General features: G+C 41.5%; 1 protein-coding gene across 2 annotated transcripts in view; it reads right to left on the reverse strand.

The window, feature by feature from the left end:
* The window catches only part of LOC128328813 (uncharacterized), a 162739-nt gene extending 151617 nt beyond the window's left edge, over window positions 1-11122 (reverse strand). For both annotated transcript variants that reach the window (XM_053258901.1, XM_053258900.1), the window contains exon 1: window positions 10970-11122. The gene's annotated coding sequence lies outside the window, so the exon portion shown is untranslated. The remainder of the gene's footprint in view (window positions 1-10969) is intronic.
* Window positions 11123-12697: the final 1575 nt, after the last annotated feature.

A 12697-nucleotide genomic window follows, 5' to 3' on the forward strand; every position in this document is an offset into this window, starting at 1 on the left:
TGCTAGGAATCGTAGTCTAACTACATCTGGGAACCCATCTCTGACAGATGGATATCCAGCCTCTGTCTGAAAACCTCCAGGGAAGGAATGCTCCCCAGAACTAGCTGGCTTGGTCAGAAAAATAGAGCCTGACTTTCTCTGAAATACAATGTGGGCACCATAGACTAATGGACTGAAAATGGTGACATTTGGTGACCATGTGTAAGTGGTGCTTATCAAAAGAGTCCGTTGATTCATAGCCCAGAATGGGTTGTCGATGATGGGAGCTAATAGTTAGGGATTATTTATTTTTACATTCCTCCAAGGAGCCCAGAGAGGTGTACATAATTATAGTTATCCTCACAACACCCCTGTGAGGTAGGTTAGAATGGCCCAGAGTCACCCCGTGAGTTTCATGGCTGAATAGGGATTTGAACTCAGGCCTCCCTGGTCTAGTCTAATAGGCTAACTACTGTACCACACTGGCTCTTACTTAGTGTTTTAATGAGACACTCATCACAACTTGGGGACTATGGCATCCCTCCAGTGATCGGCTACCAACCTTGCAGGAGTTTTGGAATTCAGTGGACTTCCAAATGCAACTGACAATATCTCATGGGATGTAGGTTTGCCAGGCCTCCAGTATCAGCCCGGAGTCTCCGGGAACTGGCTTCCCTCTCCAAGTAACTGTGTTGAAAGCAGTCCTGGAGATCTTAATGGCTTGAAATTGTGAAAAAAGTTGGAGGGGAAAATCTCCAGGAATAGCTTCAGTGAGATTTGGCAACCCTACCTCAAGCTGAGGTAAGGGCAGATGTACAGCATGTGTGGGAAGGAGCAGAAGTTTTACAATGCTGGGAGAGTGAGTGAGAGGCAGAAAAAGAATTGGCTGATTTGAGTGTCAAATCCAAGGGAAAGAGTTGCGGTATGCAAGGACAAAGCCATGGAGAGGAATCGGGGATATTAATAGTTTAATGAAATAGATATTCTGTACAGAGATGCAAGTGCAGACTGCTGAGTGCTCTTGCTGCTGGCTGTTTTGTTAGCCCCGCCTCTACTCCAGGACTGGAATACAAGTAACTAAAGCCCCATTCAAAAGCTGGCCTGGATCAAGGAATGGGTTAATCAAAAACACCACATTGAGGAAGTTTATCTGCTGCCTCCTAGTAATTCCTCTTTACTCCTTTTGTGTATTGTTGAAAGTGTTAAAGACAAATGTTGCTTTAAGACAGGGCCTCAGCCTGCTTAGCCTTAGTTACAGGGCTAGGAGGGTTTAAGGGGTGTCACCAGGCAGCGAGTTATTCTGCTGCCGGATGCAGGCTGATAGTTTAACCCACACAATATTAACCTACATAACATTTCAAAGGAAATATATTGTTGTGAATAAATGCTCCTTCATTAGTTTTAAGAAAATGTCTTCTTTGCCATGAATGTTAAGAGAACGTCTTCTTTGCTGTGAGCCCCACTGCCCATTGAGATCGTCCGGAGAGGTTCGTCTGCAGTTGCCACCGGCTCTTCTGGTGGCTACTCGGGAACAAGCCTTCTTCATTGCTGCCCCAAATGCACTCACTGCTGAAATAAGAGCTTCCCATCTCTGACAACCTAAAGGCAGTTTAAGACACATCTGTTCACTCAGGCTTTTAATTAGATGCTGTTTTACTAGTTTTTAACATTGTTTTAGATTTTAAATTATTGTAATTTTTTTTAGACTTTTAATTTTGTTTTGTTTGTATTGTTGTAAACTGCCTAGAGATGTATGTTTTGGCCAGTATACAAATATGTTAAATAGATACATGAATTAACCCTGCAGTTTTGTGTGCTGTGTGCTGGCAAACATTATAACGCCACTTATGCTCTTATTGTGTGCAAAGCAAGTATTAAAACCTTTTAAGACTCCCATGCACTCTTGTTCAAAGGCAACAACATCTGACAGCACTGTCTTGAGACAGCATGGTATAGTCGTTAGAGTGCTGGACTAGGACCTGGGAGACCTGAGTTCAAATCCCCATTCAGCCATGATACTTGCTAGGTGACTCTGGGCTAGTCACTTCTCTCTCAGCCTAACCTACTTCACTGGGTTGTTGTGAGGAGAAACTTAAGTATGTAGTCCACTGCTCCGGGCTCCTTGGAGGAAGAGCGGGATATAAATGTAATAAATAAATAAATAAATAAATCTCTACCACACATTTTAATGCAAAGGAAATTTGAAAGGCAGCTTATCAATCCCATAAAATCCAAACACAGACCATTATTGTAAAACAGAGACACAATTTATGTGACGGCATATTCTGCACAATCTCTCTCTCTCTCTCTCTCCTCCCCCCCTCCCCCATATATCTCTGTGTGTATCTATATCTCTTTATCTATATAGTGTGTGCGTGAATTTTGATTGCATGTTTCACCAGCTGTGACTATCCCAGAGTTGGGAGGTAAAACTCATTAGCGGCCCATCAGATAACTTACGTCACTTGCCCTTGCCTAAATAAACCTTATTTCAATAGACCAGAGGGGCTGGGACTGCCAGAAAGCTGACTAATGTGTTGAATCAGATTTTTACCGGATGGTGTTGAAATGATATAACGCCCAATCGTAGGCTTCTCTCCAACTTTCTTTCTTTGAAAATGGCAACCCTGGCCTTTTTTAAAAAGACAGTTCTTCTCCCACTCCCCTTTCCCAGATAATCACCAACCAGATCAAAAGGTTTAGGGCACTTTTGTCCTGTTTCGGCTACATTTTGGAGAGAAGTTTAAAAGCGATGCTTCCCAATCTTCAAGCCTATCAAATGTTTAGCAGCTGAGAAGGATATTCGCTTTTAGGAGTGAGGCCAAAATGTCAGTTAAAAATTTAATTATTTCTGAAACATATGGGAGCACTTATAAAGAAAAAAAAAGTGATTCTTTAAGTATTGATATTGAAAGGAAAGTGAACAATATACTTTCATATTTGCTGGTCAAGACCTTGTCCATCCTTTCTCCTTTGCAAAGGCAATGGCAGCCACTGAAACTGTAATTAATCCTGACAGGACCTCAAAGGCCAGTACTAAAATTAGGTCAGTGTTCAGGTTCATGGGGACACCAGGTGTTACCTGCATCTATTGCAGTGACAGATGGATGCTGAACTTTCATATGCTGGGAGCAACACATGATTGTCGTTTATGGGCGAAATCTATGGACAACAGATATTTGCTAATGGTGAAGCCCACAGGAAAACAAATATTTGCAGAGGAAAATTGCTGTAGTCTGAAATAAGTTATCTTGTGTGGATGGACATGGAAAGAGAGCATAACTTGTTGACAATGTCCTTAGATGCTCTTCACATGTTGCCCTTTCAGTAATAGTTCTGTAGTGTGGAGTAATTCATGAATGTGTGATCATCACTAAGTGCTGGATCACATATTCATCACTTGATGACAAACCCATCAAGTGATAACTTGCATATGGAAATTGGCTATTAAAAATCTAACCTCATAGGCAGAACTTTCATTTTATTTTCTCTTCTATTATCATGCTTTTAACTAGTTCAATCATTTTAACTAGTCCAACCACAACTAGTTCATTATTTTCAGTGGCATTTGTTTACATGTTTGCAGAACAATTAGATGCATATTAAGAAAATTCTATTTTATTGATATATAATATAATTCAACAACTTCAAATATGTTCAGATACCAATATTTCTGTTCTGGCTGTTATGCAATGGCTCTATGCACACGCACATATGTGTGTGCGTGGGTGTGCACACACACACACACGCACACACACAGGCTTATCATGAAATTTCTAATCATGGAATTGCCACAGTTTACCCCAGTTCCTTGCAGTAAGTATTTCTTCACAGTGAAAGTGTCTCAAAACAAATGTATGTAACTTACCCTAAATCTTTACTTGTAGGTGCTATGGGGTACATACAAAAAAAATGTACTTCCAGAAATGGAAGGCACTTCTATGTGCTCAAAGAAGATTTTTACTGATTTTCCTTCCTTCTAGATTCCCCATGGTGCATTACATCTTAGCAATAGCAATAGCAATAGCACTTACATTTATATACCGCTCTATAGCTGGAAGCTCTCTAAGCGGTTTACAATGATTTAGCATATTGCCCCCCAACATTCTGGGTACTCATTTTACCGACCTCGGAAGGATGGAAGGCTGAGTCAACCTTGAGCCCCTGGTCAGGATTGAACTTGCAACCTTCTGGTTACAGGGCGGCAGTTTTACCACTGCGCCACCAGGGGCTCACTGGAGGACCCCGTCAAGCCTCAGGAGCTTATCTTTGGGGGGCACAGTGGGCTGCAGAGAGAACAGAGAATTGGCAAAAAAAATTTCCGCTTCTGCAAACAGAAATGCTTTCCATTTGTGGAAGAACAACTTAGCAGGCAACTTAGTGGCTGACATACTAATGAAGTGCTCCTGCAGAGACACTGTACTAGTGCAAAGGGAGAGCAGCAATTTTCATTGCTTTTCCCTTCCCACAGTGAGTCCCAAAAATATGTCCCTGAAGTCTGTGTGACCCTCAAGGACTTACGTTTGGGTGGCACAGAGGGCTTCCTAGGGAAGGGGAGATCTGATGAAAAGGACTGCTTCCCCATAGCACTAGATCTTCATTAGTCTGGATGTCAGCCACTGTATTTTATTTATTATCGCTCTAAAATGTATGCATTAATTTTCAGTCCAAACAATTGCCCAAGATGGTAGAAGGAAAATCTCAAATATTAATGTTTAAAATAGAACCAGCTTATTTGGTTTTCCAAAGCAAAGCACCAGAAGGAACATTGTTCCAGAACTACTCAGACACTTACAGAAAATTAATGAAATTTGGAGGATCAGATTCAAGCCTATGTACTGGTCAATTCTAGAAGGAAAGGTACAAGGAACTAGGTATGGATGGCAGAGGTGACAGAATTCTAGAATTCTCACTTTAAAGTGTAGATAGGAGTAATATTTCTGTAATCCTTCCCTGTATTAAAACATTCTCTGCACATAGGAAATTGGCATATTGATATTCATCTTTCATGTAAGTCTGTAGCCCTTTTACTTTTGGAGAAACATGACAAGCACTATTCAATTCAATTACCCACTAAGAAGTAATACCATTAAATAATTTTAGACTAATATGTATTTAATTTTAGACTTCCTGTATTTAAGTTGTTTTGGAGGATTCCCCACCTATTTAGGCCCCCTTACTGCAACATTTCTGGCTACCAGCCTCACCTGATCGGATAGTTAACTATGTTCAGGAAGTTTTTGTAGATGGGAGAACATTCAACTTCAAAGTCTCTCCACGTGCACTCCGAAATGGTACCATCCAGAATTGTACCACCTCAGGCTATTAGCTCATTTCTGTCTAGTGTGAATGCTTCTAAGTTATTCAATCCCAGATGTACAAGGAGCTGATTGTCATTTCTCAATAGTGTTTGATAGCAGTCTGTTCTCTTTTGAGGCACTTAGTCCTCTACGGTTGCTCTGCATGTTCCCTGACTAACTCTGAGCATTGAAATCAAGTCCCAGGCTGGGCATTAATGAAGCCCAAAGGAATATACAAAGGTCAATTCAAAACCAGGCTTGGTTCCATTCACTAAATGGAGCCAAAGTTTTACCCTTTAATTTGAATTCAGACAGAATGGCTAACATCCTGACTAAATGACTCAACAAAGTAATGGAAGACCTATCGAAATTAAGTAGTCCTTTAAAATAACTCCAGAAATTATGCAATTACATGTAATTATGCAACAAGTACAGGTGCATAATTTAGCCTGGATGTCAACCATTATGTGCATGTAAAGTTATTTTCAATTGATAAAGGAAGCTGAGCTTGGAGAATCTGGTACTTTGCAGCATTAACATTGGTTATCTGCAGGGGCACAGCAAGGTTGGAGTGGGCCTTGGGACAAAAAGTGAAGATGGGTTCTGCCTCCCATCATCTTCTTCAGAGAGGAGCAAAGGGCAAGCTGCCACTCAGCCAGTACATTTCCCCCCTACCTTTCTCAGGGGCCAATGGACATTTTTCTCCACCTTGTTTGATTGTAGCTATGCCCCTGTTTATCTCTTAGTTCCTGGCCTTCATATTTCTCAGCCTCTGACATTTCTCAGTAATGTTTTCCATTACAAATACCAGAGTTGTTTAGCAAAAATCTGAGTGGGGAAGATATGGCATAACTGAGTAAGTGATGGCACAGAAACTTATAGGAATTATAATAAGCCCATATGGCTTGGGAGAACTGAGTCCCCTTTTCTCACAGGGCCCTCTTCATCCACAAAAATCATCTTTGAGGCCCTTCTCCAGGTGCCCTAATGGGAAAGAGTACATTTTGGGCTGTAATTCCATACTTATGGAATGCTTACTCAAGGAGGCTCAATGGCTCTGATGCTTATGTGTTTTCAGTGACAGACACAGGTCTTTTCATTTTTTTGGCTCTTCTAAATTTTGGTAGCTTTTTAACTTGCCTATCATGGCTTTATTTGTGGTGTCCTTTTGTTTCCATTGTGCTTTCCCCCCTCTTGATATTGTTTACTGTTCCGAGAATGTTTGTGCTGAAGGTCAAATAGAAATAATCTAAACAAATAAACACTCCACTGAGCCACCAGTGTGGTGCTGTAGCAAACGAGACAAATGCTTTTTGAGGCTGTATCCATAAAAACAAAACGTTTCAGAAGAAGTGCTGCTCAATTCAGCACTTGTATGTCCTTAAGGGAAGGGCAATGTTGAGTTCTATAGCATCTCTCTGAAGCTTTCGAATCTTTTTGTACCCTGAATGATGCTAGTTTGAGGAGTTTGGGTGGTTGGATGATTGTTTATAGGATAGCTCTGGTGCCTCCCCACCACAGGCTATGCTGATGACATCAGTGGGTCAAAGTGGAGAAGGAAATGATGAGTTATAACACAAACATGCCAGCTATCCATTATCAACAGGTGAAGAATACCACAGGAATATGTATCATGGGGACTGAATCTCTGTGCCGAAATGCAACATTGGGGTAATTGTTCACTCTCATCTTGTTCTTCATATTTTGACAGTAATAGTTCTTAGGCTCATTAATCTGGATAGATTTGTTCTTCAGCAGTTCATTTTTATAGTGGTGGGAGGGAGGAATTTGCAGGGACAGGGTCTCTGATTGTTTGCACTTGCCCATAGCCAGAGACAGCAAGCTTTTGTGGAGACGATGGATATGGTAATGTTTATTTGCTACTTTGCTTCAGAAAAGAATTAGTCATCAAGTCTGAGCTGAACTTTCTTTTCCTTCGTGGAGACATCAAAGTCAAGGTTGAAAGTCCTGTAACCTTTTCTTGAGAACTGTTCTCTTGAGTATTTCTGTTTCTTGTTTTGTTTTGTGGTCACTAACCACAGGAGAAATTTGTCTTTTAAAAAATGCTGGAAATAATTTACTGCCCTTAGAAATATTAAACCACAAAAAAAGACATTAAAGTAATGTGAAGGGTCTGCCTTAAACCCACAAAGAGTCAGGAAATTGAGAGTTAAAGCTGAAATACAGCGCTGACACTCCATCCTTAATTCACCTTGGAAGATTTTTGCTCTGGTTGCTTCTCAGGACAAAAGATGAAAGATCATGTGGAATGTATCTTCCAAGCATCTTCTCCAGGATGAGTGAACTGCATATTGCTTAAAATCTAATGCTTAATCTCTTTTTCATTGTCTAGGTATGAGCTGGAGAAAACTGCAAAGAATTTATAGACACCGGCTGAGATATAGAGCAAGCGAGGATGCACTGGTGCCACAAGAGTGCAGACTAACAGAACTTCCTTATTAACTGCATTGGTGTTGCAAGGAAGTGGCAATTTTTGATGCCCCCTCCCCAGAAGTCCTCTGTACCATCCAAAAATAAGTCCTTGAGGGTTGCATAGCCCTTGGGGACATAGTTTAGGGTGGCACAGAGGTCTTCCTGGGAAAGGAGAGAGTGTCAAAAATTGCTATTTCCCCGCTGCACCATTGCATTTGGCTGTTTTTTCACTGCCTCACTGCATCCTTGCTCTTTATTGCAGCCACCTTTTAAATAGTAAAGTAAAGTGTGGTGCTGAGTCGGTGTCGACTCTTGGCATCCACAGAGCCCTGTGGTTGTCTCTGTTAGAATACAGGAGGGGTTTACCATTGCCTTCTCCCACGCAGTATGAGATGATGCCTTTCAGCATCTCTCTCTATCGCTGCTGCCCTGATATAGGTGTTTCCCATAGTCTGGGAAACATACCAGTGGGGATTCGAACCGGCAACCCCTGGCTTGGTAGTCAAGCCATTTTCCTGTTAATTCCACTACAATCATTTAAGGGAAGCAAAATATTTATATGCACTTTCCTTCCCAAGGTGATTAATCTATGGAATCCACTGCCACAAAATGTGGTGATGGCCATTAGCTTAAATGGCTTTAAAAGAGGGGGAAAGATATTCATGGAGGGCAAATCTGCTAGCAATGATGGCTAAACTGAACCATCTGCCTCTGTGTACCAGTTACAGGGGTGGCAATGGTGAGTGTGCCATTTTCACCTCCTGTTTATGATCTTATTTGGTTGGCCATGTTGGGAAACAGGCTGTCTTGGCCTGGCCCTTGGCTCTTTTTATGTTCCTACCATGCCCTGTCCCTATGAGCCATCTATGGTTAAATCTATACAGCCTCAGAGTTTTACATCTTTGCGTCCAAGGAGACATCCGTTCCTCTGAGTATTTCTTCTGCTTTCCTGTTTCTTGCTGATATCATGGCTTGGAGAAGGAAGATTTCCATCTTCATCAGGAGTTTCCCAAGTCCGCCTCCCCCCCGCCCACCATTGTTTAGCTCCCAATCAGATGTTTAGATCCAGGAATTATTTAAGGATCTGCATGATTTGATTCTAGGAATAGAGGAAGGGAAGAACAGGTAGATTTCAAGGTGAGCAAACCATGGTGTCTGATACCTATGACTGGGAAAGACAGAGGATAGAGCAGCACAGGAAAAAGATGTGACCTCTCCTTGAGCAGTTTCCTGCAGGGATGGATGTTGCAGAGCTCAGGACTGTGGTAATCTAAGGAATTGCTCTAGCTATATAATAATCTGCTGCCTTATGGTTGTCTAGAGTGGAAGTCTTGGCAAAGGCCAAGAAACATACAATGTGATAGTGCTGCATCATGTGGTGGGATGGGTCAAGGGGGTCAACTTGCCACAAGGAGGCCATTTTTTTGTGGTACCCACTTGGCAGTCAAAATGGTGAAAGGACCCTTTTGAAATGAATGGGAAGTGTACTGAGCTGTGGCTCAAGACCTCTGTGCACCTAAGGTAGAATGCAAATGCCAACTCCTTACATGCACCCTTCTCCTCTTGGTTTTTTTGTTTTTTTAAAAAATTAAAGTGGGAGGCAGAAGGGCATCTTGCTGCCTCTCTGGCAACCAATGATCTGCTTCCTGAGATGACTTACCTTGCCTCATGGAAAGGCCGTCCCATATGTGCTTATTTTCCTGGTTCCAGCTGAATTCCAACACACCCCACTTTCTCTGTGTCTTGCACCCAATATTCTGAAAGGCAAATGCTGATGACCTTCAACTCAAAATAGGGGCACATGACTTAAACCCTGTTTGCACCAAACCAGGCTTGAAACTTCTTTTCCACCAAGCAACATTGGTCCATTGCAACAGCATGCTCCAATATTCGCTCTAAAAACTACACTGACATCTCTCCCCAAGTTGGAAGTTAGAGCTGTGTTACAGATGCTGCCAAATCTCTGGGTTTTTAACTGCTGCATCTTATAGATAACAGCCTTGAAGATTACATCACTGCTTTAACCTACCCCCGCCCCACCCCCGCTCCCTTCTTTGCTTTTAATTCTTTTCTTTATAAAGCTTTCAAGATGGCACAATCTTAAATACCTCGCATGGAAATGATAAACTGCTCGGTGTGCCTTTGCTTTGAAAGGGTTTCCCCTGCAGAGTATCATATTTAAATAAATTGCCACTGAAGAGAGCAACCAGCACAATCATGAGCATTCAAGTGGAGCCTTTTGATCATGCTCTACAAGGCAATCAAGAACCACATGAGAATTCAAGTACGTAACAAACATTATTCCATGCTAAATAGGTAATGGGGAAGGCAAGGATAGGATAGAATATTAATTGTGAACTCAAGAGTAGTTGACAGAAACATTAAAGCCCATCCCTACCTTAAATCCAACTTTTTGTATGATTGCAAAAAGTTCCTTCACTGGGATGTAATGCAAACTGATCAACATTCACAGCCAAAGACAGTTTAAAAAACACACCAAATAACCCCCACTTCTCAGATTTGGTTGTAAGGACTTGGATTTTTCATCCTTGAAGCACATTAGGATTGCCCTTTGGGAATTGCTAACTGATGGATTAATTGGGGAAACTTATGGATGCTGTTGAACTTCAGCTAATAATTTAGATGATGGATTTAAACCAAGGCAACAGATGTGGAGGTGGAACCTTGTGAGGAATGTGCAGTCCAGCTTGAGCAAAATCTCTGCTCTCATTTCAGTTACAAATGAGAAAACAAATACAGTGAGAAAGTGATAACTGATGCTGTCTGGAAATATTACACACTTGACAAAGACATGTCATTTGATGAGTGTGCTTTAGTGGTAGAATATTATTTTACACACCCACCCTCCACACTGACAGCATTGACCTCTGCTGTTGGTCTGCTCTCGCACAAATGTATTTATTTGTATTCCCTTCCATTCAGGCCCTGGCACATGAGGTGCCTTCCTTGGTGTGCAATGACTATTTTCTCCTTTAAGTAAAATGATATGTTTGTGGGTAAATGTCCAGGGATGTGGCCTCATCCATTAGCAAATAGGATCTCTGTTTCTTGATTAGAAGTCTACATCTTCATAAGCAAAATCTTTCTCCAGAAAGGAAAATATCTCATTCACACAACCTGCCGTAAGCACTACATTCGATCATAATACAAAGTCGCAAGTAGATTATTTCCAACCATCCATGAAAACAATACACAGAATGAAAGACAAGTCAGACTATTAAATAATGAAGGCTTACATTTCTGGGCTGTGTTTCCCACAGATAATGAGAGGTATTCCTTGCTGAACAGGAACTTCAGCTTCTGGACTTTGCTAAAGAGGCATCTGCCATGTGTTGAGATGTTAGGGCCATCATGCCCTGTTTCTCCTTCATATTAGTAGAGATACTAAAATGTTCTGGAAATTCTCTTTAATAGGAGGACTCTCTTGGGTGAAACAGGTGTTAAATATGAATCATGTTGTTTCCTTGGCAACTTACCTCCCTGCATCGGCTGCAGGGAAAAGAATAACATAATTCTATATGAATGTGTAGGCTGCTGTCTCAGATGTCTTCTCCAGTTATTCACTGATATTTTTGTATGAATTGAGGAAGCCATAATGATATTACCCAACGTGTTTATAATTCTGGGGTTCAGAATGCAAACCTTGGCAATGAACACATGCATTCAGGCTCCAGAGTTCTTCTTTGGCTCATATATTAATTCCAGCTGGAGAACTCCATACCATTCCTTTCCTTGCTACTACTGCTGTAGCTGCTAAAGGGAGACAGGGTGGCCTCTTTCCTTCCTCCCCCAGCACCTGTAATGTGTGTGTGTGGGGAGAAAGAGTGCTTCTTTCCTGCCACTGCCTCTATCAGGGAGAGAGCGAGCCAGTGCGGTTTTCAGAGCAGTCACAGATGCCATGAGGGAAGAGAGTTGGTGGACTCATGTGGGAGGGATTGGGAGCCATCAATTACAAGTCAACTGAGAATTTAAAGAAGAAAACTTCCGCCAGCAATCTTCACTTTCTCTTGTAATGGTTAGTCACAATCCACATTGAGAGAACTTACCCATAACCAGTAATTGTTGGATTGGATGGATTGAGATTTTTTACATCTGCAAGTGATGGGGCGGTCTATAAATGTAATACATAAATTATAAATTAAGACATTTTAGATCCTATGCCTGATGCCAATTGAAGGCTATCTGAATGGTGGTAAGAGACTTATACCCAATTCCAGTACTTTCACTTGAAAGTATATAACATTGATTTCAATACTTTTAAGCAAGCATGCTTAGGATCATATCATAAGAACAACCCTGCTGCATCAGATCCAAGTCCCTTCTAGTTAAGCACCCTTTTTCACATGGTAGTCAACCAGATGCCACTGGGTAACCCACAGGCAAGAGATGGAGGCATTCTCTGTGCTGTTGCTCCCCTGCAGCTGGTATTCAGAAGCATCCTGCCTCTGAGCCTGGAGGTGGTCTATAGTCATCAAAACTAGTAGACATTGATAGACCTATCTTCTATGAATTTGTCTGAGCTGCTTTTAAAGCCATCCAAGCTGGTGGCTCTCACCACATCCATGACAGAGAGTTCCACAGTTTAATTATGTGCTGCTCTGTGAAAAAATATCTCCTTTTGTTGGTCCTAAAATTCCTGGCCTTCAGTTTAATGGGATGACTCTTATGTTAGTGTTGTGAGAGAGGGAGAAAAATCTCTCTCTCTCCACACCATGCATATTTTTAGATACCTTTATATCTCCCCAGAGTCACCTTTTTTCTAAACTAAAAAGCCCCAGATATTGTAGCCTTGCCTCATAAGGAAGGTGCTGTAGGCCCTGGTAATCTTGATTGCCCTCCTCTGCACCTTTTTCAGTTCTATAATTTCCTCTTTGAGATACAGTGAGCAGAACTGTACACAGTACTCCAAACGTGGCCGTACCATCAGTCTGTATAAAGGTATCACAATATTAGCAGTTTTCCCT

This window comes from Hemicordylus capensis, chromosome 6 (assembly GCF_027244095.1).
Source record: "Hemicordylus capensis ecotype Gifberg chromosome 6, rHemCap1.1.pri, whole genome shotgun sequence".
Classification (NCBI taxonomy): domain Eukaryota; kingdom Metazoa; phylum Chordata; class Lepidosauria; order Squamata; family Cordylidae; genus Hemicordylus; species Hemicordylus capensis.